A 26,346-nucleotide genomic window follows, 5' to 3' on the forward strand; every position below is an offset into this window, starting at 1 on the left:
CTTGTTGCTGTCGCTAGCGCCGCGGCCGAGAAGCGAGCAGCCCCTGCAATCTCTTGTTTTCAGCCAAATGCTAGAGGTATGAATTTCTAATGACAAAATCTTTGACGCTAACTGATTTGGTTGCTGTATTTGAATGCGGTTTAGTGCCTCGCACGGGCCTTGTGATTTTCTTTTTGCGTACGGTTTGCAGTGTGTGATCGCTTAACATTTTGCGACTGAAGTTAAATGCAATATCTGATTCAAATTGTTGCTTCATATGGCGTTCGGTCAAATTGAGGAAATTCGACACTGCGAACGGGATTCAAATCGCCTTTTCTCTTGTGTGCTGCTTTTGTCCCTTTGTATGGCCGCGTGCCTCAGGGAAAGTGGTTGGAGAATACATCTTTGGCTGCATTGTTTTTCCTGCTGGTTGTCCATCCAGCTAAACATAGTTTTCTGTGGTGAAATGAATTCAGCAGACGCTACGAAGGAAGAACATATAAATTCTTTCATGGCTTGACTGGGCGGATTCTGAGAGGTTGTTTACCCTGGCTGTGGAGCCCGAACTAGAGGTCAAAGTTTCAGAATAAGGGGCCGGCCATTTAAGATTGAGATGAGGAGAAATTGCTTCATTGTAAGGGTTGTGTATCTTTGGAGTTTTCTAACGCAGAGGGCTGTGGTGGTTCAGTCGTTGAGTACATTCCTAACTGAGATGGATATGTACATTACGGAAATCAAGGTATATGGGGCTAGGTCGGTAATTTTCAGTTGAGGTAGAGGATCAGCCATGATCTTATTGAATGGCGGAGCATGATCGAGGGCCGCATGGCCAAATCCTGCTCCTATTTCTTATGATCTAATGTACCGATTTAGGCCGGCGGTGTTGAGAACTGTGGCTCGTCTGCCTTAGTTCATTAAATAAGCATCGCAGTAGGAAGCAGCATCAACTGGAAGATGGCTGCGCGGAAGAAGTGCATTTTCTTCAATGGGTTGCAAAATAAAACATTTTCGACGGTTAAAATTGCTTTGACGGTTTCAAGAGCGTTAAATAACGTAGTATTCTCCTTTGGCTTAGGCCTCTCGTAATGTCATAACGGGGTGAAGTGCTTGTTATACTTTCTGCTTGAAACTTTGTTTGATTGCAGCTTTGAATCTCGGCAGAGGAACCGAAAGTCAGCAGTTCAAATTAAGTAAAAACCGATCATTTGGGACGACGTCCTCGGTGCCGCAGTCGGCAGAGATTGGAACCTGCGCGGGGAAACCCTCAATATATTATCTAATCCATCGCCTTAACCACTCGGCCACGACTACCCTGGCGGTGGTTTGGACCCACGCAGCTTCTCATTTGCTTCGAAATCGGTGCCTCTGCTGTGAACACTCTGGCACATAATCACATGGGTTCATGTGGAATAATTCCAATTGCAAACATTTTCGTGTCTGTCTCTGTGGCGCAATGGGCCAGCGCGTTCGGCTGTTAACTGAAAGGTTGGTGGTTCGAGCCCACCCAGAGACGTGAGTAACTTTTAATGTTTGCAAACACATCTATTGTTTAAAAATGGAGTCTTTGATTCCGTGAAATGAACAGTGGTGAGCATACTGCTGCTGCCTTCCTGTTTCCAATGGGAACAATCGCTTCATCGATCAGTCTTCTGCCAGGCAGCATGGATATTCTACATCCCTTATACCAATACTCCAAGTGCAGCGTTCTTGCATTAAAATCCAGCAGGAAAATCGGCCACAGTGGATAATCCATTCTGAAAACTCTTTTCTACACTTTCCTCAGGTTTACACATATATGGATTAGAATGGAAAGCTTGCAACTATTACAATTGCCAGAGAACTGCAGCTTCCTTGCATCGCTCTGCACCCTGATCACATGACAACAACCAACCAATCACATAGAGCGGCGCGAGAACACCCCCATTGAATGTGTCCAATCAGGGCCTGAGGATTGAACTGCTCTGTCACATGCAGTTCCAGTAGGTTGGAGGACTCAGCTGTGAGCGGATGACTTGTTGCTGTCGCTAGCGCCGCGGCCGAGAAGCGAGCAGCCCTTCAATCTCTTGTTTTCAGCAAGGAAGCTGCAGTTCTCTGGCAATTGTAATAGTTGCAAGCTTTCCATTCTAATCCATGTATGTGCAAACCTGAGGAAAGTGCAGAAAATGGTTTTCAGAATGGATTATCAACTGTGGCCGATTTTCCTGCTGGATTTTAATGCAAGAACTCTAGAGGTATGAATTTCTAATGACAAATTCTTTGACGCTAACTGATTTGGTTGCTGTATTTGAATGCGGTTTAGTGCCTCGCACGGGCCTTGTGATTTTCTTTTTGCGTACGGTTTGCAGTGTGTGATCGCTTAACAATTTGCGACTGAAATTAAATGCAATATCTGATTCAAATTGTTGCTTCATATGGCGTTCGGTCAAATTGAGGAAATTCGACACTGCGAACGGGATTCAAATCGCCTTTTCTCTTGTGTGCTGCTTTTGTCCCTTTGTATGGCCGCGTGCCTCAGGGAATGTGGTTGGAGAATAAATCTTTGGCTGCATTGTTTTTCCTGCTGGTTGTCCATCCAGCTAAACATAGTTTTCTGTGGTGAAATGAATTCAGCAGACGCTACGAAGGAAGAACATATAAATTCTTTCATGGCTTGACTGGGCGGATTCTGAGAGGTTGTTTACCCTGGATGTGGAGCCCGAACTAGGGGTCAAACTTTCAGAATAAGGGGCCGGCCATTTAAGATTGAGATGAGGAGAAATTGCTTCATTGTAAGGGTTGTGTATCTTTGGAGTTTTCTAACACAGAGGGATGTGGTGGTTCAGTCGTTGAGTACATTCCTAACTGAGATGGATATGTACATTACGGAAATCAAGGTATATGGGGCTAGGTCGGTAATTTTCAGTTGAGGTAGAGGATCAGCCATGATCTTATTGAATGGCGGAGCATGATCGAGGGCCGCATGGCCAAATCCTGCTCCTATTTCTTATGATCTAATGTACCGATTTAGGCCGGCGGTGATGAGAACTGTGGCTCGTCTGCCGTTGTTCATTAAATAAGCATCGCAGTAGGAAGCAGCATCAACTGGAAGATGGCTGCGCGGAAGACATGCATTTTCTTCAATGGGTTGCAAAATAAAATATTTTCGACGGTTAAAATGGCTTTGACGGTATCAAGACCGTTAAATAACGTAGTATTCTCCTTTGGCTTAGGCCTCTCGTAATGTCATAACGGGGTGAAGTGCTTGTTATGCTTTCTGCTTGAAACTTTGTTTGATTGTAGCTTTGAATCTCGGCAGAGGAACCGAAAGGCAGCAGTTCAAATTAAGTAAAAACCGATCATTTGGGACGACGTCTTCGGTGCCGTAGTCGGCAAGATTCGAACCTGCGCGGGGAAACACCCAATGGATTTTTAGTCCATCGCCTTAACCACTCGGCCACGACTACCCTGACGATGGTTTGGACCCACGCAGCTTCTCATTTGCTTCGAAATCGGTGCCTCTGCTGTGAACACTCTGGCACATAATCACATGGGTTCATGTGGAATAATTCCAATTGCAAACATTTTCGTGTCTGTCTCTGTGGCGCAATGGGCCAGCGCATTCGGCTGTTAACTGAAAGGTTGGTGGTTCGAGCCCACACAGAGACGTGAGTAACTTTTAATTTTTGCAAACTCATCTATTGTTTAAAAATGGAGTCTTTGATTCCGTGAAATGAACAGTGGTGAGCATACTGCTGCTGCCTTCCTGTTTCCAATGGGAACAATCGCTTCATCGATCAGTCTTCTGCCAGGCAGCATGGATATTCTACATCCCTTATACCAATACTCCAAGTGCAACGTTCTTGCATTAAAATCCAGCAGGAAAATCGGCCACAGTGGATAATCCATTCTGAAAACACTTTTCTACACTTTCCTCAGGTTTACACATACATGGATTAGAATGGAAAGCTTGCAACTATAACAATTGCCAGAGAACTGCAGCTTCCTTGCATCGCTCTGCACCCTGATCACATGACAACAACCAACCAATCACATAGAGCGGCGCGAGAACACCCCCATTGAATGTGTCCAACTGCTCTGTCACATGCAGTTCCAGTACGTTGGAGGACTCAGCTGTGAGCGGATGACTTGTTGCTGTCGCTCGCACCGCGGCCGAGAAGCGAGCAGCCCCTGCAATCTCTTCTTTTCAGCCAAATTCTAGAGGTTTGAATTTCTAATGACAAAATCTTTGATGCTAACTGATTTGGTTGCTGTGTTTGAATGCGGTTTAGTGCCTCGCACGGGCCTTGTGATTTTCTTTTTGCGTACGGTTTGCAGTGTGTGATCGCTTAACATTTTGCGACTGAAATTAAATGCAATATCTGATTCAAGTTGTTGCTTCATATGGCGTTCGGTCAAATTGAGGAAATTCGACACTACGAACGGGATTCAAGTCGCCTTTTCTCTTGTGTGCTGCTTTTGTCCCTTTGTATGGCCGCGTGCCTTAGGGAATGTGGTTGGAGAATAAATCTTTGGCTGCATTGTTTTTCCTGCTGGTTGTCCATCCAGCTAATCATAGTTTTCTGTGGTGAAATGAATTCAGCAGACGCTACGAAGGAAGAACATATAAATTCTTTCATGGCATGACTGAGCGGATTCGGAGAGGTTGTTTACCCTGGCTGTGGAGCCCGAACTAGGGGTCAAAGTTTCAGAATAAGGGGCCGGCCATTTAAGATTGAGATGAGGAGAAATTGCTTCATTGTAAGGGTTGTGTATCTTTGGAGTTTTCTAACGCAGAGGGCTGTGATGGTTCAGTCGTTGAGTACATTCCTAACTGAGATGGATATGTACATTACGGAAATCAAGATATATGGGGCTAGGTCGGTAATTTTCAGTTGAGGTAGAGGATCAGCCATGATCTTATTGAATGGCGGAGCATCATCGAGGGCCGCATGGCCAAATCCTGCTCCTATTTCTTATGATCTAATGTACCGATTTAGGCCGGCGGTGTTGAGAACTGTGGCTCGTCTGGCTTAGTTCTTTAAATAAGCATCGCAGTAGGAAGCAGCATCAACTGGAAGATGTCTGCGCGGAAGACGTGCATTTTCTTCAATGGGTTGCAAAATAAAATATTTCGACGGTTAAAATTGCTTTGACGGTTTCAAGAACGTTAAATAACGTAGTATTCTCCTTTGGCGAAAGCCACTCGTAACGTCATAATGGGGTGAAGTGCTTGTTATGCTTTCTGCTTGAAACTTTGTTTGATTGTCGCTTTGAATCTCGGCAGAGGAACCGAAAGGCAGCAGTTCAAATTAAGTAAAAACCAATCTTTTGGGACGACGTCTTCGGTGCCGTAGTCGGCAAGATTCGAACCTGCGCGGGGAAACCCCAATGGATTTTTAGTCCATCGCCTTAACCACTCGGCCACGACTACCCTGACGATGGTTTGGACCCACGCAGCTTCTCATTTGCTTCGAAATCGGTGCCTCTGCTGTGAACACTCTGGCACATAATCACATGGGTTCATGTGGAATAATTCCAATTGCAAACATTTTCGTGTCTGTCTCTGTGGCGCAATGGGCCAGCGCGTTCGGCTGTTAACTGAAAGGTTGGTGGTTCGAGCCCACCCAGAAACGTGAGTAACTTTTAATTTTTGCAAACTCATCTATTGTTTAAAAATGGAGTCTTTGATTCCGTGAAATGAACAGTGGTGAGCATACTGCTGCTGCCTTCCTGTTTCCAATGGGAACAATCGCTTCATCGATCAGTCTTCTGCCAGGCAGCATGGATATTCTACATCCCTTATACCAATACTCCAAGTGCAGCGTTCTTGCATTAAAATCCAGCAGGAAAATCGGCCACAGTGGATAATCCATTCTGAAAACACTTTTCTACACTTTCCTCAGGTTTACACATACATGGATTAGAATGGAAAGCTTGCAACTATTACAATTGCCAGAGAACTGCAGCTTCCTTGCATCGCTCTGCACCCTGATCACATGACAACAACCAACCAATCACATAGAGCGGCGCGAGAACACCCCCATTGAATGTGTCCAATCAGGGCCTGAGGATTGAACTGCTCTGTCACATGCAGTTCCAGTACGTTGGAGGACTCAGCTGTGAGCGGATGACTTGTTGCTGTCGCTAGCGCCGCGGCCGAGAAGCGAGCAGCCCCTGCAATCTCTTGTTTTCAGCCAAATGCTAGAGGTATGAATTTCCAATGCCAAAATCTTTGACGCTAACTGATTTGGTTGCTGTATTTGAATGCGGTTTAGTGCCTCGCACGGGCCTTGTGATTTTCTTTTTGCGTACGGTTTGCAGTGTGTGATCGCTTAACATTTTGCGACTGAAATTAAATGCAATATCTGATTCAAATTGTTGCTTCATATGGCGTTCGGTCAAATTGAGGAAATTCGACACTACGAACGGGATTCAAATCGCCTTTTCTCTTGTGTGCTGCTTTTGTCCCTTTGTATGGCCGCGTGCCTCAGGGAATGTGGTTGGAGAATAAATCTTTGGCTGCATTGTTTTTCCTGCTGGTTGTCCATCCAGCTAAACATAGTTTTCTGTGGTGAAATGAATTCAGCAGACGCTACGAAGGAAGAACATATAAATTCTTTCATGGCTTGACTGGGCGGATTCTGAGAGGTTGTTTACCCTGGCTGTGGAGCCCGAACTAGGGGTCAAAGTTTCAGAATAAGGGGCCGGCCATTTAAGATTGAGATGAGGAGAAATTGCTTCATTGTAAGGGTTGTGTATCTTTGGAGTTTTCTAACGCAGAGGGCTGTGGTGGTTCAGTCGTTGAGTACATTATTAACTGAGATGGATATGTACATTACGGAAATCAAGGTATATGGGGCTAGGTCGGTAATTTTCAGTTGAGGTAGAGGATCAGCCATGATCTTATTGAATGGCGGAGCATGATCGAGGGCCGCATGGCCAAATCCTGCTCCTATTTCTTATGATCTATTGTACCGATTTAGGCCGGCGGTGTTGAGAACTGTGGCTCGTCTGGCTTAGTTCATTAAATAAGCATCGCAGTAGGAAGCAGCATCAACTGGAAGATGGCTGCGCAGAAGACGTGCATTTTCTTCAATGGGTTGCAAAATAAAATATTTTCGACGGTTAAAATTGCTTTGACGGTTCCAAGAGCGTTAAATAACGTAGTATTCTCCTTTGGCTTAGGCCTCTCGTAATGTCATAATGGGGTGAAGTGCTTGTTATACTTTCTGCTTGAAACTTTGTTTGATTGCAGCTTTGAATCTCGGCAGAGGAACCGAAAGGCAGCAGTTCAAATTAAGTAAAAATCGATCATTTGGGACGACGTCCTCGGTGCCGTAGTCGGCAGGATTCGAACCTGCGCGGGGAAACACCCAATGGATTTCTAGTCCATCGCCTTAACCACTCGGCCACGACTACCCTGACAGTGGTTTGGACCCACGCAGCTTCTCATTTGCATCGAAATCGGTGCCTCTGCTGTGAACACTCTGGCACATAATCACATGGGTTCATGTGGAATAATTCCAATTGCAAACATTTTCGTGTCTGTCTCTGTGGCGCAATGGGCCAGCGCGTTCGGCTGTTAACTGAAAGGTTGGTGGTTCGAGCCCACCCAGAGACGTGAGTAACTTTTAATTTTTGCAAACTCATCTATTGTTTAAAAATGGAGTCTTTGATTCCGTGAAATGAACAGTGGTGAGCATACTGCTGCTGCCTTCCTGTTTCCAATGGGAACAATCGCTTCATCGATCAGTCTTCTGCCAGGCAGCATGGATATTCTACATCCCTTATACCAATACTCCAAGTGCAGCGTTCTTGCATTAAAATCCAGCAGGAAAATCGGCCACAGTGGATAATCCATTCTGAAAACCCTTTTCTACACTTTCCTCAGGTTTACACATACATGGATTAGAATGGAAAGCTTGCAACTATTACAATTGCCAGAGAACTGCAGCTTCCTTGCATCGCTCTGCACCCTGATCACATGACAACAACCAACCAATCACATAGAGCGGCGCGAGAACACCCCCATTGAATGTGTCCAATCAGGGCCTGAGGATTGAACTGCTCTGTCACATGCAGTTCCAGTACGTTGGAGGACTCAGCTGTGAGCGGATGACTTGTTGCTGTCGCTAGCGCCGCGGCCGAGAAGCGAGCAGCCCCTGCAATCTCTTGTTTTCAGCCAAATGCTAGAGGTATGAATTTCTAATGCCAAAATCTTTGACGCTAACTGATTTGGTTGCTGTATTTGAATGCGGTTTAGTGCCTCGCACGGGCCTTGTGATTTTCTTTTTGCGTACGGTTTGCAGTGTGTGATCGCTTAACATTTTGCGACTGAAATTAAATGCAATATCTGATTCAAATTGTTGCTTCATATGGCGTTCGGTCAAATTGAGGAAATTCAACACTACGAACGGGATTCAAATCGCCTTTTCTCTTGTGTGCTGCTTTTGTCCCTTTGTATGGCCGCGTGCCTCAGGGAATGTGGTTGGAGAATAAATCTTTGGCTGCATTGTTTTTCCTGCTGGTTGTCCATCCAGCTAAACATAGTTTTCTGTGGTGAAATGAATTCAGCAGACGCTACGAAGGAACAACATATAAATTCTTTCATGGCTTGACTGGGCGGATTCTGAGAGGTTGTTTACCCTGGCTGTGGAGCCCGAACTAGGGGTCAAAGTTTCAGAATAAGGGGCCGGCCATTTAAGATTGAGATGAGGAGAAATTGCTTCATTGTAAGGGTTGTGTATCTTTGGAGTTTTCTAACGCAGAGGGCTGTGGTGGTTCAGTCGTTGAGTACATTATTAACTGAGATGGATATGTACATTACGGAAATCAAGGTATATGGGGCGAGGTCGGTAATTTTCAGTTGAGGTAGAGGATCAGCCATGATCTTATTGAATGGCGGAGCATGATCGAGGGCCGCATGGCCAAATCCTGCTCCTATTTCTTATGATCTAATGTACCGATTTAGGCCGGCGGTGTTGAGAACTGTGGCTCGTCTGCCTTAGTTCATTAAATAAGCATCGCAGTAGGAAGCAGCATCAACTGGAAGATGGCTGCGCGGAAGACGTGCATTTTCTTCAATGGGTTGCAAAATAAAATATTTTCGACGGTTAAAATTGCTTTGACGGTTCCAAGAGCGTTAAATAACGTAGTATTCTCCTTTGGCTTAGGCCTCTCGTAATGTCATAATGGGGTGAAGTGCTTGTTATACTTTCTGCTTGAAACTTTGTTTGATTGTAGCTTTGAATCTCGGCAGAGGAACCGAAAGGCAGCAGTTCAAATTAAGTAAAAATCGATCATTTGGGACGACGTCCTCGGTGCCGTAGTCGGCAGGATTCGAACCTGCGCGGGGAAACACCCAATGGATTTCTAATCCATCGCCTTAACCACTCGGCCACGACTACCCTGACAGTGGTTTGGACCCACGCAGCTTCTCATTTGCATCGAAATCGGTGCCTCTGCTGTGAACACTCTGGCACATAATCACATGGGTTCATGTGGAATAATTCCAATTGCAAACATTTTCGTGTCTGTTTTTGTGGCGCAATGGGCCAGCGAGTTCGGCTGTTAACTGAAAGGTTGGTGGTTCGAGCCCACCCAGAGACGTGAGTAACTTTTAATTTTTGCAAACTCATCTATTGTTTAAAAATGGAGTCTTTTATTCCGTGAAATGAACAGTGGTGAGCATACTGCTGCTGCCTTCCTGTTTCCAATGGGAACAATCGCTTCATCGATCAGTCTTCTGCCAGGCAGCATGGATATTCTACATCCCTTATACCAATACTCCAAGTGCAGCGTTCTTGCATTAAAATCCAGCAGGAAAATCGGCCACAGTGGATAATCCATTCTGAAAACCCTTTCTGCACTTTCCTCAGATTTACACATACATGGTTTAGAATGGAAAGCTTGCAACTATTAACATTGCCAGAGAACTGCAGCTTCCTTGCATCGCTCTGCACCCTGATCACATGACAACAACCAACCAATCACATAGAGCGGCGCGAGAACACCCCCATTGAATGTGTCCAATCAGGGCCTGAGGATTGAACTGCTCTGTCACATGCAGTTCCAGTACGTTGGAGGACTCAGCTGTGAGCGGATGACTTGTTGCTGTCGCTCGCGCCGCGGCCGAGAAGCGAGCAGCCCCTGCAATCTCTTGTTTTCAGCCAAATGCTAGAGGTATGAATTTCTAATGCCAAAATCTTTGACGCTAACTGATTTGGTTGCTGTATTTGAATGCGGTTTAGTGCCTCGCACGGGCCTTGTGATTTTCTTTTTGCGTACGGTTTGCAGTGTGTGATCGCTTAACATTTTGCGACTGAAATTAAATGCAATATCTGATTCAAATTGTTGCTTCATATGGCGTTCGGTCAAATTGAGGAAATTCGACACTACGAACGGGATTCAAATCGCCTTTTCTCTTGTGTGCTGTTTTTGTCCCTTTGTATGGCCGCGTGCCTCAGGGAATGTGGTTGGAGAATAAATCTTTGGCTGCATTGTTTTTCCTGCTGGTTGTCCATCCAGCTAAAGATAGTTTTCTGTGGTGAAATGAATTCAGCAGACGCTACGAAGGAAGAACATATAAATTCTTTCATGGCTTGACTGGGCGGATTCTGAGAGGTTTTTTACCCTGGCTGTGGAGCCCGAACTAGGGGTCAAAGTTTCAGAATAAGGGGCCGGCCATTTAAGATTGAGATGAGGAGAAATTGCTTCATTGTAAGGGTTGTGTATCTTTGGAGTTTTCTAACGCAGAGGGCTGTGGTGGTTCAGTCGTTGAGTACATTATTAACTGAGATGGATATGTACATTACGGAAATCAAGGTATATGGGGCTAGGTCGGTAATTTTCAGTTGAGGTAGAGGATCAGCCATGATCTTATTGAATGGCGGAGCATGATCGAGGGCCGCATGGCCAAATCCTGCTCCTATTTCTTATGATCTATTGTACCGATTTAGGCCGGCGGTGTTGAGAACTGTGGCTCGTCTGGCTTAGTTCATTAAATAAGCATCGCAGTAGGAAGCAGCATCAACTGGAAGATGGCTGCGCAGAAGACGTGCATTTTCTTCAATGGGTTGCAAAATAAAATATTTTCGACGGTTAAAATTGCTTTGACGGTTCCAAGAGCGTTAAATAACGTAGTATTCTCCTTTGGCTTAGGCCTCTCGTAATGTCATAATGGGGTGAAGTGCTTGTTATACTTTCTGCTTGAAACTTTGTTTGATTGCAGCTTTGAATCTCGGCAGAGGAACCGAAAGGCAGCAGTTCAAATTAAGTAAAAATCGATCATTTGGGACGACGTCCTCGGTGCCGTAGTCGGCAGGATTCGAACCTGCGCGGGGAAACACCCAATGGATTTCTAGTCCATCGCCTTAACCACTCGGCCACGACTACCCTGACAGTGGTTTGGACCCACGCAGCTTCTCATTTGCATCGAAATCGGTGCCTCTGCTGTGAACACTCTGGCACATAATCACATGGGTTCATGTGGAATAATTCCAATTGCAAACATTTTCGTGTCTGTCTCTGTGGCGCAATGGGCCAGCGCGTTCGGCTGTTAACTGAAAGGTTGGTGGTTCGAGCCCACCCAGAGACGTGAGTAACTTTTAATTTTTGCAAACTCATCTATTGTTTAAAAATGGAGTCTTTGATTCCGTGAAATGAACAGTGGTGAGCATACTGCTGCTGCCTTCCTGTTTCCAATGGGAACAATCGCTTCATCGATCAGTCTTCTGCCAGGCAGCATGGATATTCTACATCCCTTATACCAATACTCCAAGTGCAGCGTTCTTGCATTAAAATCCAGCAGGAAAATCGGCCACAGTGGATAATCCATTCTGAAAACCCTTTTCTACACTTTCCTCAGGTTTACACATACATGGATTAGAATGGAAAGCTTGCAACTATTACAATTGCCAGAGAACTGCAGCTTCCTTGCATCGCTCTGCACCCTGATCACATGACAACAACCAACCAATCACATAGAGCGGCGCGAGAACACCCCCATTGAATGTGTCCAATCAGGGCCTGAGGATTGAACTGCTCTGTCACATGCAGTTCCAGTACGTTGGAGGACTCAGCTGTGAGCGGATGACTTGTTGCTGTCGCTAGCGCCGCGGCCGAGAAGCGAGCAGCCCCTGCAATCTCTTGTTTTCAGCCAAATGCTAGAGGTATGAATTTCTAATGCCAAAATCTTTGACGCTAACTGATTTGGTTGCTGTATTTGAATGCGGTTTAGTGCCTCGCACGGGCCTTGTGATTTTCTTTTTGCGTACGGTTTGCAGTGTGTGATCGCTTAACATTTTGCGACTGAAATTAAATGCAATATCTGATTCAAATTGTTGCTTCATATGGCGTTCGGTCAAATTGAGGAAATTCGACACTACGAACGGGATTCAAATCGCCTTTTCTCTTGTGTGCTGCTTTTGTCCCTTTGTATGGCCGCGTGCCTCAGGGAATGTGGTTGGAGAATAAATCTTTGGCTGCATTGTTTTTCCTGCTGGTTGTCCATCCAGCTAAACATAGTTTTCTGTGGTGAAATGAATTCAGCAGACGCTACGAAGGAACAACATATAAATTCTTTCATGGCTTGACTGGGCGGATTCTGAGAGGTTGTTTACCCTGGCTGTGGAGCCCGAACTAGGGGTCAAAGTTTCAGAATAAGGGGCCGGCCATTTAAGATTGAGATGAGGAGAAATTGCTTCATTGTAAGGGTTGTGTATCTTTGGAGTTTTCTAACGCAGAGGGCTGTGGTGGTTCAGTCGTTGAGTACATTATTAACTGAGATGGATATGTACATTACGGAAATCAAGGTATATGGGGCGAGGTCGGTAATTTTCAGTTGAGGTAGAGGATCAGCCATGATCTTATTGAATGGCGGAGCATGATCGAGGGCCGCATGGCCAAATCCTGCTCCTATTTCTTATGATCTAATGTACCGATTTAGGCCGGCGGTGTTGAGAACTGTGGCTCGTCTGCCTTAGTTCATTAAATAAGCATCGCAGTAGGAAGCAGCATCAACTGGAAGATGGCTGCGCGGAAGACGTGCATTTTCTTCAATGGGTTGCAAAATAAAATATTTTCGACGGTTAAAATTGCTTTGACGGTTCCAAGAGCGTTAAATAACGTAGTATTCTCCTTTGGCTTAGGCCTCTCGTAATGTCATAATGGGGTGAAGTGCTTGTTATACTTTCTGCTTGAAACTTTGTTTGATTGTAGCTTTGAATCTCGGCAGAGGAACCGAAAGGCAGCAGTTCAAATTAAGTAAAAATCGATCATTTGGGACGACGTCCTCGGTGCCGTAGTCGGCAGGATTCGAACCTGCGCGGGGAAACACCCAATGGATTTCTAATCCATCGCCTTAACCACTCGGCCACGACTACCCTGACAGTGGTTTGGACCCACGCAGCTTCTCATTTGCATCGAAATCGGTGCCTCTGCTGTGAACACTCTGGCACATAATCACATGGGTTCATGTGGAATAATTCCAATTGCAAACATTTTCGTGTCTGTTTTTGTGGCGCAATGGGCCAGCGAGTTCGGCTGTTAACTGAAAGGTTGGTGGTTCGAGCCCACCCAGAGACGTGAGTAACTTTTAATTTTTGCAAACTCATCTATTGTTTAAAAATGGAGTCTTTTATTCCGTGAAATGAACAGTGGTGAGCATACTGCTGCTGCCTTCCTGTTTCCAATGGGAACAATCGCTTCATCGATCAGTCTTCTGCCAGGCAGCATGGATATTCTACATCCCTTATACCAATACTCCAAGTGCAGCGTTCTTGCATTAAAATCCAGCAGGAAAATCGGCCACAGTGGATAATCCATTCTGAAAACCCTTTCTGCACTTTCCTCAGATTTACACATACATGGTTTAGAATGGAAAGCTTGCAACTATTAACATTGCCAGAGAACTGCAGCTTCCTTGCATCGCTCTGCACCCTGATCACATGACAACAACCAACCAATCACATAGAGCGGCGCGAGAACACCCCCATTGAATGTGTCCAATCAGGGCCTGAGGATTGAACTGCTCTGTCACATGCAGTTCCAGTACGTTGGAGGACTCAGCTGTGAGCGGATGACTTGTTGCTGTCGCTCGCGCCGCGGCCGAGAAGCGAGCAGCCCCTGCAATCTCTTGTTTTCAGCCAAATGCTAGAGGTATGAATTTCTAATGCCAAAATCTTTGACGCTAACTGATTTGGTTGCTGTATTTGAATGCGGTTTAGTGCCTCGCACGGGCCTTGTGATTTTCTTTTTGCGTACGGTTTGCAGTGTGTGATCGCTTAACATTTTGCGACTGAAATTAAATGCAATATCTGATTCAAATTGTTGCTTCATATGGCGTTCGGTCAAATTGAGGAAATTCGACACTACGAACGGGATTCAAATCGCCTTTTCTCTTGTGTGCTGTTTTTGTCCCTTTGTATGGCCGCGTGCCTCAGGGAATGTGGTTGGAGAATAAATCTTTGGCTGCATTGTTTTTCCTGCTGGTTGCCCATCCAGCTAAAGATAGTTTTCTGTGGTGAAATGAATTCAGCAGACGCTACGAAGGAAGAACATATAAATTCTTTCATGGCTTGACTGGGCGGATTCTGAGAGGTTTTTTACCCTGGCTGTGGAGCCCGAACTAGGGGTCAAAGTTTCAGAATAAGGGGCCGGCCATTTAAGATTGAGATGAGGAGAAATTGCTTCATTGTAAGGGTTGTGTATCTTTGGAGTTTTCTAACGCAGAGGGCTGTGGTGGTTCAGTCGTTGAGTACATTATTAACTGAGATGGATATGTACATTACGGAAATCAAGGTATATGGGGCTAGGTCGGTAATTTTCAGTTGAGGTAGAGGATCAGCCATGATCTTATTGAATGGCGGAGCATGATCGAGGGCCGCATGGCCAAATCCTGCTCCTATTTCTTATGATCTAATGTACCGATTTAGGCCGGCGGTGTTGAGAACTGTGGCTCGTCTGCCTTAGTTCATTAAATAAGCATCGCAGTAGGAAGCAGCATCAACTGGAAGATGGCTGCGCGGAAGACGTGCATTTTCTTCAATGGGTTGCAAAATAAAATATTTTCGACGGTTAAAATTGCTTTGACGGTTCCAAGAGCGTTAAATAACGTAGTATTCTCCTTTGGCTTAGGCCTCTCGTAATGTCATAATGGGGTGAAGTGCTTGTTATACTTTCTGCTTGAAACTTTGTTTGATTGCAGCTTTGAATCTCGGCAGAGAAACCGAAAGGCAGCAGGTCAAATTAAGTAAAAATCGATCATTTGGGACGACGTCCTCGCTGCCGTAGTCGGCAGGATTCGAACCTGCGCGGAGAAACACCCAATGGATTTCTAGTCCATCGCCTTAACCACTCGGCCACGACTACCCTGACAGTGGTTTGGATCCACGCAGCTTCTCATTTGCATCGAAATCGGTGCCTCTGCTGTGAACACTCTGGCACATAATCACATGGGTTCATGTGGAATAATTCCAATTGCAAACATTTTCGTGTCTGTCTCTGTGGCGCAATGGGCCAGCGCGTTCGGCTGCTTAACTGACAGGTTGGTGGTTCGAGCCCACCCAGAAACGTGAGTAACTTTTAATTTTTGCAAACTCATCTATTGTTTAAAAATGGAGTCTTTGATTCCGTGAAATGAACAGTGGTGAGCATACTGCTGCTGCCTTCCTGTTTCCAATGGGAACAATCGCTTCATCGATCAGTCTTCTGCCAGGCAGCATGGATATTCTACATCCCTTATACCAATACTCCAAGTGCAGCGTTCTTGCATTAAAATCCAGCAGGAAAATCGGCCACAGTGGATAATCCATTCTGAAAACCCTTTTCTACACTTTCCTCAGGTTTACACATACATGGATTAGAATGGAAAGCTTGCAACTATTACAATTGCCAGAGAACTGCAGCTTCCTTGCATCGCTCTGCACCCTGATCACATGACAACAACCAACCAATCACATAGAGCGGCGCGAGAACACCCCCATTGAATGTGTCCAATCAGGGCCTGAGGATTGAACTGCTCTGTCACATGCAGTTCCAGTACGTTGGAGGACTCAGCTGTGAGCGGATGACTTGTTGCTGTCGCTCGCGCCGCGGCCGAGAAGCGAGCAGCCCCTGCAATCTCTTGTTTTCAGCCAAATGCTAGAGGTATGAATTTCTAATGCCAAAATCTTTGACGCTAACTGATTTGGTTGCTGTATTTGAATGCGGTGTAGTGCCTCGCACGGGCCTTGTGATTTTCTTTTTGCGTACGGTTTGCAGTGTGTGATCGCTTAACATTTTGCGACTGAAATTAAATGCAATATCTGATTCAAATTGTTGCTTCATATGGCGTTCGGTCAAATTGAGGAAATTCGACACTACGAACGGGATTCAAATCGCCTTTTCTCTTGTGTGCTGCTTTTGTCCCTTTGTATGGCCGCGTGCCTCAGGGAATGTGGTTGGAGAATAAATCTTTGGCTGCATTGTTTTTCCTGCTGGTTGTCCATCCAGCTCAACATAGTTTTCTGTGGTGAAATGAATTCAGCAGACGCTACGAAGGAAGAACATATAAATTCTTTCATGGCTTGACTGGGCGGATTCTGAGAGGTTGTTTACCCTGGCTGTGGAGCCCGAACTAGGGGTCAAAGTTTCAGAATAAGGGGCCGGCCATTTAAGATTGAGATGAGGAGAAATTGCTTCATTGTAAGGGTTGTGTATCTTTGGAGTTTTCTAACGCAGAGGGCTGTGGTGGTTCAGTCGTTGAGTACATTATTAACTGAGATGGATATGTACATTACGGAAATCAAGGTATATGGGGCTAGGTCGGTAATTTTCAGTTGAGGTAGAGGATCAGCCATGATCTTATTGAATGGCGGAGCATGATCGAGGGCCGCATGGCCAAATCCTGCTCCTATTTCTTCTGATCTAATGTACCGATTTAGGCCGGCGGTGTTGAGAACTGTGGCTCGTCTGCCTTAGTTCATTAAATAAGCATCGCAGTAGGAAGCAGCATCAACTGGAAGATGGCTGCGCGGAAGACGTGCATTTTCTTCAATGGGTTGCAAAATAAAATATTTTCGACGGTTAAAATTGCTTTGACGGTTCCAAGAGCGTTAAATAACGTAGTATTCTCCTTTGGCTTAGGCCTCTCGTAATGTCATAATGGGGTGAAGTGCTTGTTATACTTTCTGCTTGAAACTTTGTTTGATTGCAGCTTTGAATCTCGGCAGAGGAACCGAAAGGCAGCAGGTCAAATTAAGTAAAAATCGATCATTTGGGACGACGTCCTCGCTGCCGTAGTCGGCAGGAATAGAACCTGCGCGGGGAAACACCCAATGGATTTCTAGTCCATCGCCTTAACCACTCGGCCACGACTACCCTGACAGTGGTTTGGACCCACGCAGCTTCTCATTTGCATCGAAATCGGTGCCTCTGCTGTGAACACTCTGGCACATAATCACATGGGTTCATGTGGAATAATTCCAATTGCAAACATTTTCGTGTCTGTCTCTGTGGCGCAATGGGCCAGCACGTTCGGCTGTTAACTGAAAGGTTGGTGGTTCGAGCCCACCCAGAGACGTGAGTAACTTTTAATTTTTGCAAACTCATCTATTGTTTAAAAATGGAGTCTTTGATTCCGTGAAATGAACAGTGGTGAGCATACTGCTGCTGCCTTCCTGTTTCCAATGGGAACAATCGCGTCATCGATCAGTCTTCTGCCAGGCAGCATGGATATTCTACATCCCTTATACCAATACTCCAAGTGCAGCGTTCTTGCATTAAAATCCAGCAGGAAAATCGGCCACAGTGGATAATCCATTCTGAAAACCCTTTTCTACACTTTCCTCAGGTTTACACATACATGGATTAGAATGGAAAGCTTGCAACTATTACAATTGCCAGAGAACTGCAGCTTCCTTGCATCGCCCTGCACCCTGATCACATGACAACAACCAACCAATCACATAGAGCGGCGCGAGAACACCCCCATTGAATGTGTCCAATCAGGGCCTGAGGATTGAACTGCTCTGTCACATGCAGTTCCAGTAAGTTGGAGGACTCAGCTGTGAGCGCATGACTTGTTGCTGTCGCTAGCGCCGCGGCCGACAAGCGAGCAGCCCCTGCAATCTCTTGTTTTCAGCCAAATGCTGGAGGTATGAATTTCTAATGACAAAATCTTTGACGCTAACTGATTTGGTTGCTGTATTTGAATGCGGTTTAGTGCCTCGCACGGGCCTTGTGATTTTCTTTTTGCGTACGGTTTGCAGTGTGTGATCGCTTAACATTTTGCGACTGAAATTAAATGCAATATCTGATTCAAATTGTTGCTTCATATGGCGTTCGGTCAAATTGAGGAAATTCGACACTACGAACGGGATTCAAATCTCCTTTTCTCTTGTGTGCTGCTTTTGTCCCTTTGTATGGCCGCGTGCCTCAGGGAATGTGGTTGGAGAATAAATCTTTGGCTGCATTGTTTTTCCTGCTGGTTGTCCATCCAGCTCAACATAGTTTTCTGTGGTGAAATGAATTCAGCAGACGCTACGAAGGAAGAACATATAAATTCTTTCATGGCTTGACTGGGCGGATTCTGAGAGGTTGTTTACCCTGGCTGTGGAGCCCGAACTAGGGGTCAAAGTTTCAGAATAAGGGGCCGGCCATTTAAGATTGAGATGAGGAGAAATTGCTTCATTGTAAGGGTTGTGTATCTTTGGAGTTTTCTAACGCAGAGGGCTGTGGTGGTTCAGTCGTTGAGTACATTATTAACTGAGATGGATATGTACATTACGGAAATCAAGGTATATGGGGCTAGGTCGGTAATTTTCAGTTGAGGTAGAGGATCAGCCATGATCTTATTGAATGGCGGAGCATGATCGAGGGCCGCATGGCCAAATCCTGCTCCTATTTCTTCTGATCTAATGTACCGATTTAGGCCGGCGGTGTTGAGAACTGTGGCTCGTCTGCCTTAGTTCATTAAATAAGCATCGCAGTAGGAAGCAGCATCAACTGGAAGATGGCTGCGCGGAAGACGTGCATTTTCTTCAATGGGTTGCAAAATAAAATATTTTCGACGGTTAAAATTGCTTTGACGGTTCCAAGAGCGTTAAATAACGTAGTATTCTCCTTTGGCTTAGGCCTCTCGTAATGTCATAATGGGGTGAAGTGCTTGTTATACTTTCTGCTTGAAACTTTGTTTGATTGCAGCTTTGAATCTCGGCAGAGGAACCGAAAGGCAGCAGGTCAAATTAAGTAAAAATCGATCATTTGGGACGACGTCCTCGCTGCCGTAGTCGGCAGGAATAGAACCTGCGCGGGGAAACACCCAATGGATTTCTAGTCCATCGCCTTAACCACTCGGCCACGACTACCCTGACAGTGGTTTGGACCCACGCAGCTTCTCATTTGCATCGAAATCGGTGCCTCTGCTGTGAACACTCTGGCACATAATCACATGGGTTCATGTGGAATAATTCCAATTGCAAACATTTTCGTGTCTGTCTCTGTGGCGCAATGGGCCAGCGCGTTCGGCTGTTAACTGAAAGGTTGGTGGTTCGAGCCCACCCAGAGACGTGAGTAACTTTTAATTTTTGCAAACTCATCTATTGTTTAAAAATGGAGTCTTTGATTCCGTGAAATGAACAGTGGTGAGCATACTGCTGCTGCCTTCCTGTTTCCAATGGGAACAATCGCGTCATCGATCAGTCTTCTGCCAGGCAGCATGGATATTCTACATCCCTTATACCAATACTCCAAGTGCAGCGTTCTTGCATTAAAATCCAGCAGGAAAATCGGCCACAGTGGATAATCCATTCTGAAAACCCTTTTCTACACTTTCCTCAGGTTTACACATACATGGATTAGAATGGAAAGCTTGCAACTATTACAATTGCCAGAGAACTGCAGCTTCCTTGCATCGCCCTGCACCCTGATCACATGACAACAACCAACCAATCACATAGAGCGGCGCGAGAACACCCCCATTGAATGTGTCCAATCAGGGCCTGAGGATTGAACTGCTCTGTCACATGCAGTTCCAGTAAGTTGGAGGACTCAGCTGTGAGCGCATGACTTGTTGCTGTCGCTAGCGCCGCGGCCGACAAGCGAGCAGCCCCTGCAATCTCTTGTTTTCAGCCAAATGCTGGAGGTATGAATTTCTAATGACAAAATCTTTGACGCTAACTGATTTGGTTGCTGTATTTGAATGCGGTTTAGTGCCTCGCACGGGCCTTGTGATTTTCTTTTTGCGTACGGTTTGCAGTGTGTGATCGCTTAACATTTTGCGACTGAAATTAAATGCAATATCTGATTCAAATTGTTGCTTCATATGGCGTTCGGTCAAATTGAGGAAATTCGACACTACGAACGGGATTCAAATCTCCTTTTCTCTTGTGTGCTGCTTTTGTCCCTTTGTATGGCCGCGTGCCTCAGGGAATGTGGTTGGAGAATAAATCTTTGGCTGCATTGTTTTTCCTGCTGGTTGTCCATCCAGCTCAACATAGTTTTCTGTGGTGAAATGAATTCAGCAGACGCTACGAAGGAAGAACATATAAATTCTTTCATGGCTTGACTGGGCGGATTCTGAGAGGTTGTTTACCCTGGCTGTGGAGCCCGACCTAGGGGTCAAAGTTTCAGAATAAGGGGCCGGCCATTTAAGATTGAGATGAGGAGAAATTGCTTCATTGTAAGGGTTGTGTATCTTTGCAGTTTTCTAACGCAGAGGGCTGTGGTGGTTCAGTCGTTGAGTACATTCCTCCCTGAGATGGATATGTACATTACGGAAATCAAGGTATATGGGGCTAGGTCGGTAATTTTCAGTTGAGGTAGAGGATCAGCCATGATCTTATTGAATGGGCGAGAATGATCGAGGGCCGCATGGCCAAATCCTGCTCCTATTTCTTATGATCTAATGTACCGATTTAGGCCAGCGGTGTTGAGAACAGTGGCTCGTCTGGCTTAGTTCATTAAATAAGCATCGCAGTAGGAAGCAGCATCAACTGGAAGATGGCTGCGCGGAAGACGTGCATTTTCCTCAACGGGTTGCAAAATAAAATATTTTCGACGGTTAAAATTGCTTTGACGGTTTCAAGAGCGTTAAATCACGTAGTTTTCTCCTGTGGCCTCGGCCTCTCGTAATGTCGTGATTTAATAATGGGATGAAGTGTTTGTTATACTTTCTGCTTGAATTGTTGTTTGATTGCAGCTGAATCTCGGCAAAGCAACCGAAAGGCAGCAGTTCAAATTAATAAAGACGGATCATTTGGGACGACGTCCTCGTTACCGTCGTCGGCCGGATTCAAACCTGCGGGTAAAAACTACAATAGATTTTTAGTCCATCACCTTAACCACTCAGCCACGACTACCTGGATGGTAGGTTGAACCCACGCAGCTTCTCATTTGCTGCGAAATCGGTGCCTCTGCTGTGAACGCCCTGGCACATAATCACATGGGTTCATGTGGAATAATTGCAATTGCAACCATTTTCGTGTTTGTCTTCGTGGCGCAATGGGCCAGCACGTTCGGTTGTTAATTGAACTGTTGAGTGGTTCGAGCCCATCCAGGAACGTGAGTAGCTTTTAATTTTTGCAAACTTATCTATTGTTTAAAAATGGAGTCTTTGATTCTGTGAAATGAACAGTGGTGAGCATACTGCTGCAGCCTTCCTGCTTCCAATGGGAACAATCGCTTCATCGATCAGTCTTCTGCCAGGCAGCCTGGATTTTCTGCTTCCCTTATATACCAATATACCAAGTGCAGCGTTCTTGCATTAAAATCTAGCAGGAAAATCGGCCACAGTGGATAATCCATTCTGAATACCCTTTTCTACACTTTCCTCAGTTTTACACATACATGGATTAGAATGGAAAGCTTGAAACTATAACAATTGCCAGAGAACTTCAGCTTCCTTGCATCGCTCTGCACCCTGATCACGTGACAACAACCAACCAATCACATAGAGCGGCGCGAGAACACCCCCATTGAATGTGTCCAATCAGGGCCTGAGGATTGAACTGTTCCGTCACAAACAGTTCCAGTACGTTGGAGGACTCAGCTGTGAGCGGATGACTTGTTCCTGTCGCTGGCGCCACGGCCGAGAAGCGAGCAGCCCCTGCAATCTCTTGTTTTCAGCCAAATGCTAGAGCTATGAATTTCTAATGACAAAATCTTTGACGCTAACTGATTTGTTTGCTGTATTTGAATGCGGTTTAGTGCCTCGCACGGGCCTTGTGATTTTCTTTTTGTGTACGGTTTGCAGTGTGTGATTTCTTAACATTTTGAGACTGAAATTAAATGCAATCTCTGATTCAAATTGTTGTTTCATATGGCTTTCGGTCAAATTGAGGAAATTCGACACTACGAATGGGATTCAAATCGCCTTTTCTCTCTTGTGCTGCTTTTGTCCTTTTGTACGGCCCCGTGCTTGTCACAAAATCTTGGACGCGAGCTGGTTTGGTTACTGTGTTTGAACATTAATAAATAGATACAAAAGGAAAATACTGTGGATGATGGAAATCTGAAATAAAAAAAGAAAATGCTGGAAATACTCAGCAGTTCAGGCAGAATCTGTGGAGAGAGAAACAGTGTTAACGTTTCAGGTTGAAGACCCTTCGTCAAAACTGCAATAAGCTGGAGACCGATGTTTCTTGGAACACACCGATTGTAAATTTAATTAATAATTTATCCCAAAATCAACAGCACGAATAAAACAGATCATTAACACATTGTTGCTTGTGGGACATTTTATGCGCAACTAGGCTGCAGCCTTTCCAACATTTCAACAATAACTTCGCTTCAAAATGCTTCATTGGTTGTAAAGCGCTCTGGGACATCTTGAGGAGCTGAAAGGCACTAAGGCAATGCAAGTCTGATCAGAGCGTGCGAGCATGAGGGGAAACATTGCAAGTTGACAACAAATAATATCATGACAACCGTCGGTAGAAAGTCAGTGAGAGGAAAGATATCGTGTTTGAGGGAAGAAATAAAAAATGGTAGAAAGAAAGATAATCATTTCCATAGGGACATATTGCAGAATGTTGCCAATTGTTATAATAAAATTCAGAGCATAGCCGGCACATTTGATCTTCCTTCTACTGCTCTCACAACTGAACTATTCCTGCCGCATTGAGATTGAAATTTACCATTAGTATAAGAGGAGAGAATATTAGGGGATATTTGCCCTCCTAATCAAAAGTTCCTCAGACTAATGGAATTTAAACAACATCTGACCCTCATCCTGATCATGGAGACCAGCTCACCACCTGTTTATAGAGAATGAATATTCCCTTAACCTTGTCTTAATGTAAAGTTCACTGTCTTGCTAGGTCAGGTTGAGAATATATTCTTGTAATATTGAACCGATTGGAGCGCAGGAGCAGATGGGATCCGCTGTTCAACCGGGAAGTTTGGTAGGGCGAACGGGGAAGCGGCTGAGAGATGGTGGGTTTGAGAGTGGCAGCAAGCATGGCGCGGTCAATAGATTGTAAATAATGGAAGAAATGTTTAACCGAGGCCTGAGACGCTGGAACTCATAAAATAACGTTTTGCTGAAAATGACGGTGTTAAAAACAATATTTGGAAATGCGGGGTATTGAACCCAAGAATTCATACATGCATGCACTCTATCACTGAGTTACAGCCTCAGCAGATGTTTTGCTGTGATGTAGGACAGAAGGACCGGCAGTATTATTTTTCTAATCTCCCTTTGTGTTCCAAGTCTGTGCTGAAGTAGGTGAAGAGAAGAATTCTGGCCTCATCACTCCAGGAACAGAGAAAGGGGAAATGAGAAGGATGACTTGCGGCATTAATGTGCATCTTCCCTCAAGGAAAAAGTAGACTGAGAGGAGACCTCATATAGGCCTTTAACATTATGGAGGGGTTAAAGTATTACATCACAACAGGGGCCATTCGGCCTGTCGTGCCTGTGCCAGCTCTTTGAAAGAGCTGTCCAATTTCATCCAATAACCCAGCGTTCTTCCCACCACCCTGCGAGTTATCTTCAAGTAAATGTCCAATTGCCTTTTGAAGTATCTGTCGAATCTGACTCCACTGCCATTTTAGGTAAAGTGGTCCTGCTCTTAACAACCGCCTGTGCGCCAATATATATTACACCCTTTACCTCTGGTTACCATTCCACTTGTCAGAGTATCCCCACATGCTCTATCATACCCCCTCATGTTATTGAATATCTCTATTAAGCCTCCACTTAAACGTCTCTGCTCCAGGAGAACAATCCGAGGTTCTCCAATCTCTCCACATAACTGAAATCCCTTAACCCTGGTACCATCCTAGTAAATCTTCTCTGCGCTCCCTTCAAGGCCTTGCAATTCTGGCCAAAGTGTATGTCCATAATTGAAAACAATACTCCAGCTGAGACTAACTAGTGTTTTAAGAAGGTTTAGCATAACTTCTTTACTTTTCTTCTCTGTTGCTCTATTGAAAAAGCCAAGCATCCCATATGCTTTTTCACAGTCCTCTAATCGTATCCTGCCACCAGCAAAGATTTGTGCACATGCACATCCAGGTCTCTCTGTTCATGCACCCGTTTAAAATTGTACTATTTCTTTCATATTTCCTCTCCATATTCGTCCTTCCAAAATATATCACGTCACACTTCTTTGCATTAACTTCCATCTGCCATGTGTTTTCCCATCCTTCTTGAAGGCGATCAGAGATTCAGCACCCACAACACCGACTGGCAAAGCATTCCTGAGGCTCAACGCTCTCTGGGAACAGTAACACCGCCTAAAATCCAGTCTATTCCTCCCTCTGTGTCACGCTGAGAATATATTCTTGTTATATTGATTGGATTCGAGTGCAGGCGCAAGTGGGAGGTGCTGTTCCACCGGTAAGTTTGGAAGGGTGAACGGGGGAGTGGCGGTGAGATGGTGGGCGTGAGAGTGGCAGCAAGGAGGGTGTGGTCGATGGGTTTTAAGAAATGTAAGCAACAAAATTGTACAAGTGGTGGAATCTCTGAGGACGTGAGACACAGCGTGTGTGGAGATGTGTGAGTGAATTGAAATGTCAGCATTGAAAGTTAAAGAGTGGCATAAACACTGTCAAAGCTGGCCAGCCTGCACAGTTTAATGCTTTTAGCGACGAAATTTACAAAAGCCACAATATCTGGCAGCGGTAGGATTAACCACATAACATAAATCCAATAACCCTGGTACCATTCTAGTAGATCTCCTCTGCACCCACGCCAGGGCCTTGCCATCATTCCCAAGGTGTACACCCATAATTGAACAGTCATACATTTCGTCGCTTCACCAACAGCAGTAAACCGTGCAGGGTGAGCGGTTCTGCAAATTATCATGTCACTTCTTCACCATTTGCTCGTGGATGTCCATGCTATCCTTTCCATTCAGTTGTTACTGACAGGCTGAAAAGATTTGCAGAATTCCCTCTGGTCCATAATTGGCCTGAATCCAGCACCGGACACTACAAACACCGTCATCCAACCAACTAAATTCAGACCGTTCACTCACTCGTCTCCACAGCCGCTGTGGCTCACATATTCAGATATCCAACACTTATACATTATCGTTTCTTCCATTTCTTACAACCACGACGTGCGTGGATTCTTTAGCGCAGTCAAGACCACTTATGGCCCAAGCACACAAGGTCCTATCCCACTGCGGGCCAAGAATAGAGAGGGACTCATCAAAGGAAGGGATGCAGTCAGTGCCCGCTGGAAGGAACACTTCGAAGATCTCCTTAACCGAGACACTTTTTGACGTGAGTGTGCTCAACTCCGCCCTGCAGCATGCTACCTGCCAACATTTCCGCTCAACCCCAGACCGGCATGTGATTGAAAAGGCCATCTGACAACTGAAGAACAGCAAGGCCTCAGGAGCAGATGGAATCCCTGCCGAGGCACTAACGCATGGCAGAGAAGCACTACTGGCTCGAATTCATGAACTAAATTCTCTTATCTGGAAGTGGCCCAAAGCGCTGTACAGCCAATGCAGTTCTTTAAAGTGTAGTTCCCGTTGTGATGTTGGAAATGCCGCAGTCATTATGTGCACAGCAAGCTCCCATAAGCAGCAATGTGATAATGACCAGATATCTCTCTTTTCCTTCATAATGTTACTTTAGGGATAAATAATGAATTAAATTTGCAATTGGTGTGTTCAAACATTCATCTATTTATTGACTCACACATCTCCTCGCGCGCTCTATCTCACTAACTCTGATTCCACCACTTTTACAATTTTGTTGCTCCTTGCTGCCACCATCTCACCGCGGCCTCCCTGTTTGCCCTTCCAAACTTACCGGTTGAACAGCACCTCCCATCTGCTCCTGTGCTCCATTCCGAGTAATGCGTTGCACTCCAGTTTTGTGGGTGCTGACTCTCTGATCGCCTTCAAGAAGGATGGGAAAACACATGGCAGATGGAAGTTAATGCAGAGATGT

General features: G+C 45.2%; 14 non-coding genes across 14 annotated transcripts; 5 read left to right on the forward strand and 9 right to left on the reverse strand.

The window, feature by feature from the left end:
- Window positions 1-1,418: 1,418 nt before the first annotated feature.
- On the forward strand, window positions 1,419-1,492 carry trnan-guu (transfer RNA asparagine (anticodon GUU)). Its single transcript has one exon. It is a non-coding gene; the product is annotated as a tRNA-Asn (tRNA).
- A 1,847-nt stretch (window positions 1,493-3,339) lies between these two features.
- trnaf-aaa (transfer RNA phenylalanine (anticodon AAA)) lies at window positions 3,340-3,422 on the reverse strand. The gene has a single exon. It is a non-coding gene; the product is annotated as a tRNA-Phe (tRNA).
- A 1,885-nt stretch (window positions 3,423-5,307) lies between these two features.
- Window positions 5,308-5,389, reverse strand: trnaf-aaa (transfer RNA phenylalanine (anticodon AAA)). The gene has a single exon. It is a non-coding gene; the product is annotated as a tRNA-Phe (tRNA).
- Window positions 5,390-7,294: 1,905 nt separating this feature from the next.
- Window positions 7,295-7,377, reverse strand: trnas-aga (transfer RNA serine (anticodon AGA)). Its single transcript has one exon. It is a non-coding gene; the product is annotated as a tRNA-Ser (tRNA).
- A 128-nt stretch (window positions 7,378-7,505) lies between these two features.
- Window positions 7,506-7,579, forward strand: trnan-guu (transfer RNA asparagine (anticodon GUU)). Its single transcript has one exon. It is a non-coding gene; the product is annotated as a tRNA-Asn (tRNA).
- A 1,703-nt stretch (window positions 7,580-9,282) lies between these two features.
- Window positions 9,283-9,365, reverse strand: trnas-aga (transfer RNA serine (anticodon AGA)). The gene has a single exon. It is a non-coding gene; the product is annotated as a tRNA-Ser (tRNA).
- A 1,904-nt stretch (window positions 9,366-11,269) lies between these two features.
- On the reverse strand, window positions 11,270-11,352 carry trnas-aga (transfer RNA serine (anticodon AGA)). Its single transcript has one exon. It is a non-coding gene; the product is annotated as a tRNA-Ser (tRNA).
- Window positions 11,353-11,480: 128 nt separating this feature from the next.
- trnan-guu (transfer RNA asparagine (anticodon GUU)) lies at window positions 11,481-11,554 on the forward strand. The gene has a single exon. It is a non-coding gene; the product is annotated as a tRNA-Asn (tRNA).
- Window positions 11,555-13,257: 1,703 nt separating this feature from the next.
- Window positions 13,258-13,340, reverse strand: trnas-aga (transfer RNA serine (anticodon AGA)). The gene has a single exon. It is a non-coding gene; the product is annotated as a tRNA-Ser (tRNA).
- Window positions 13,341-15,244: 1,904 nt separating this feature from the next.
- trnas-aga (transfer RNA serine (anticodon AGA)) lies at window positions 15,245-15,327 on the reverse strand. Its single transcript has one exon. It is a non-coding gene; the product is annotated as a tRNA-Ser (tRNA).
- Window positions 15,328-17,233: 1,906 nt separating this feature from the next.
- On the reverse strand, window positions 17,234-17,316 carry trnas-aga (transfer RNA serine (anticodon AGA)). Its single transcript has one exon. It is a non-coding gene; the product is annotated as a tRNA-Ser (tRNA).
- A 128-nt stretch (window positions 17,317-17,444) lies between these two features.
- Window positions 17,445-17,518, forward strand: trnan-guu (transfer RNA asparagine (anticodon GUU)). The gene has a single exon. It is a non-coding gene; the product is annotated as a tRNA-Asn (tRNA).
- A 1,703-nt stretch (window positions 17,519-19,221) lies between these two features.
- trnas-aga (transfer RNA serine (anticodon AGA)) lies at window positions 19,222-19,304 on the reverse strand. Its single transcript has one exon. It is a non-coding gene; the product is annotated as a tRNA-Ser (tRNA).
- Window positions 19,305-19,432: 128 nt separating this feature from the next.
- Window positions 19,433-19,506, forward strand: trnan-guu (transfer RNA asparagine (anticodon GUU)). Its single transcript has one exon. It is a non-coding gene; the product is annotated as a tRNA-Asn (tRNA).
- The last annotated feature ends 6,840 nt before the right edge of the window (window positions 19,507-26,346 follow it).

The sequence above is a fragment of the Somniosus microcephalus genome, unplaced genomic scaffold (genome assembly GCF_052327205.1).
Source record: "Somniosus microcephalus isolate GS21.2 unplaced genomic scaffold, FLI_Smic_1.0 unresolved_chr9, whole genome shotgun sequence".
Lineage (NCBI taxonomy): Eukaryota > Metazoa > Chordata > Chondrichthyes > Squaliformes > Somniosidae > Somniosus > Somniosus microcephalus.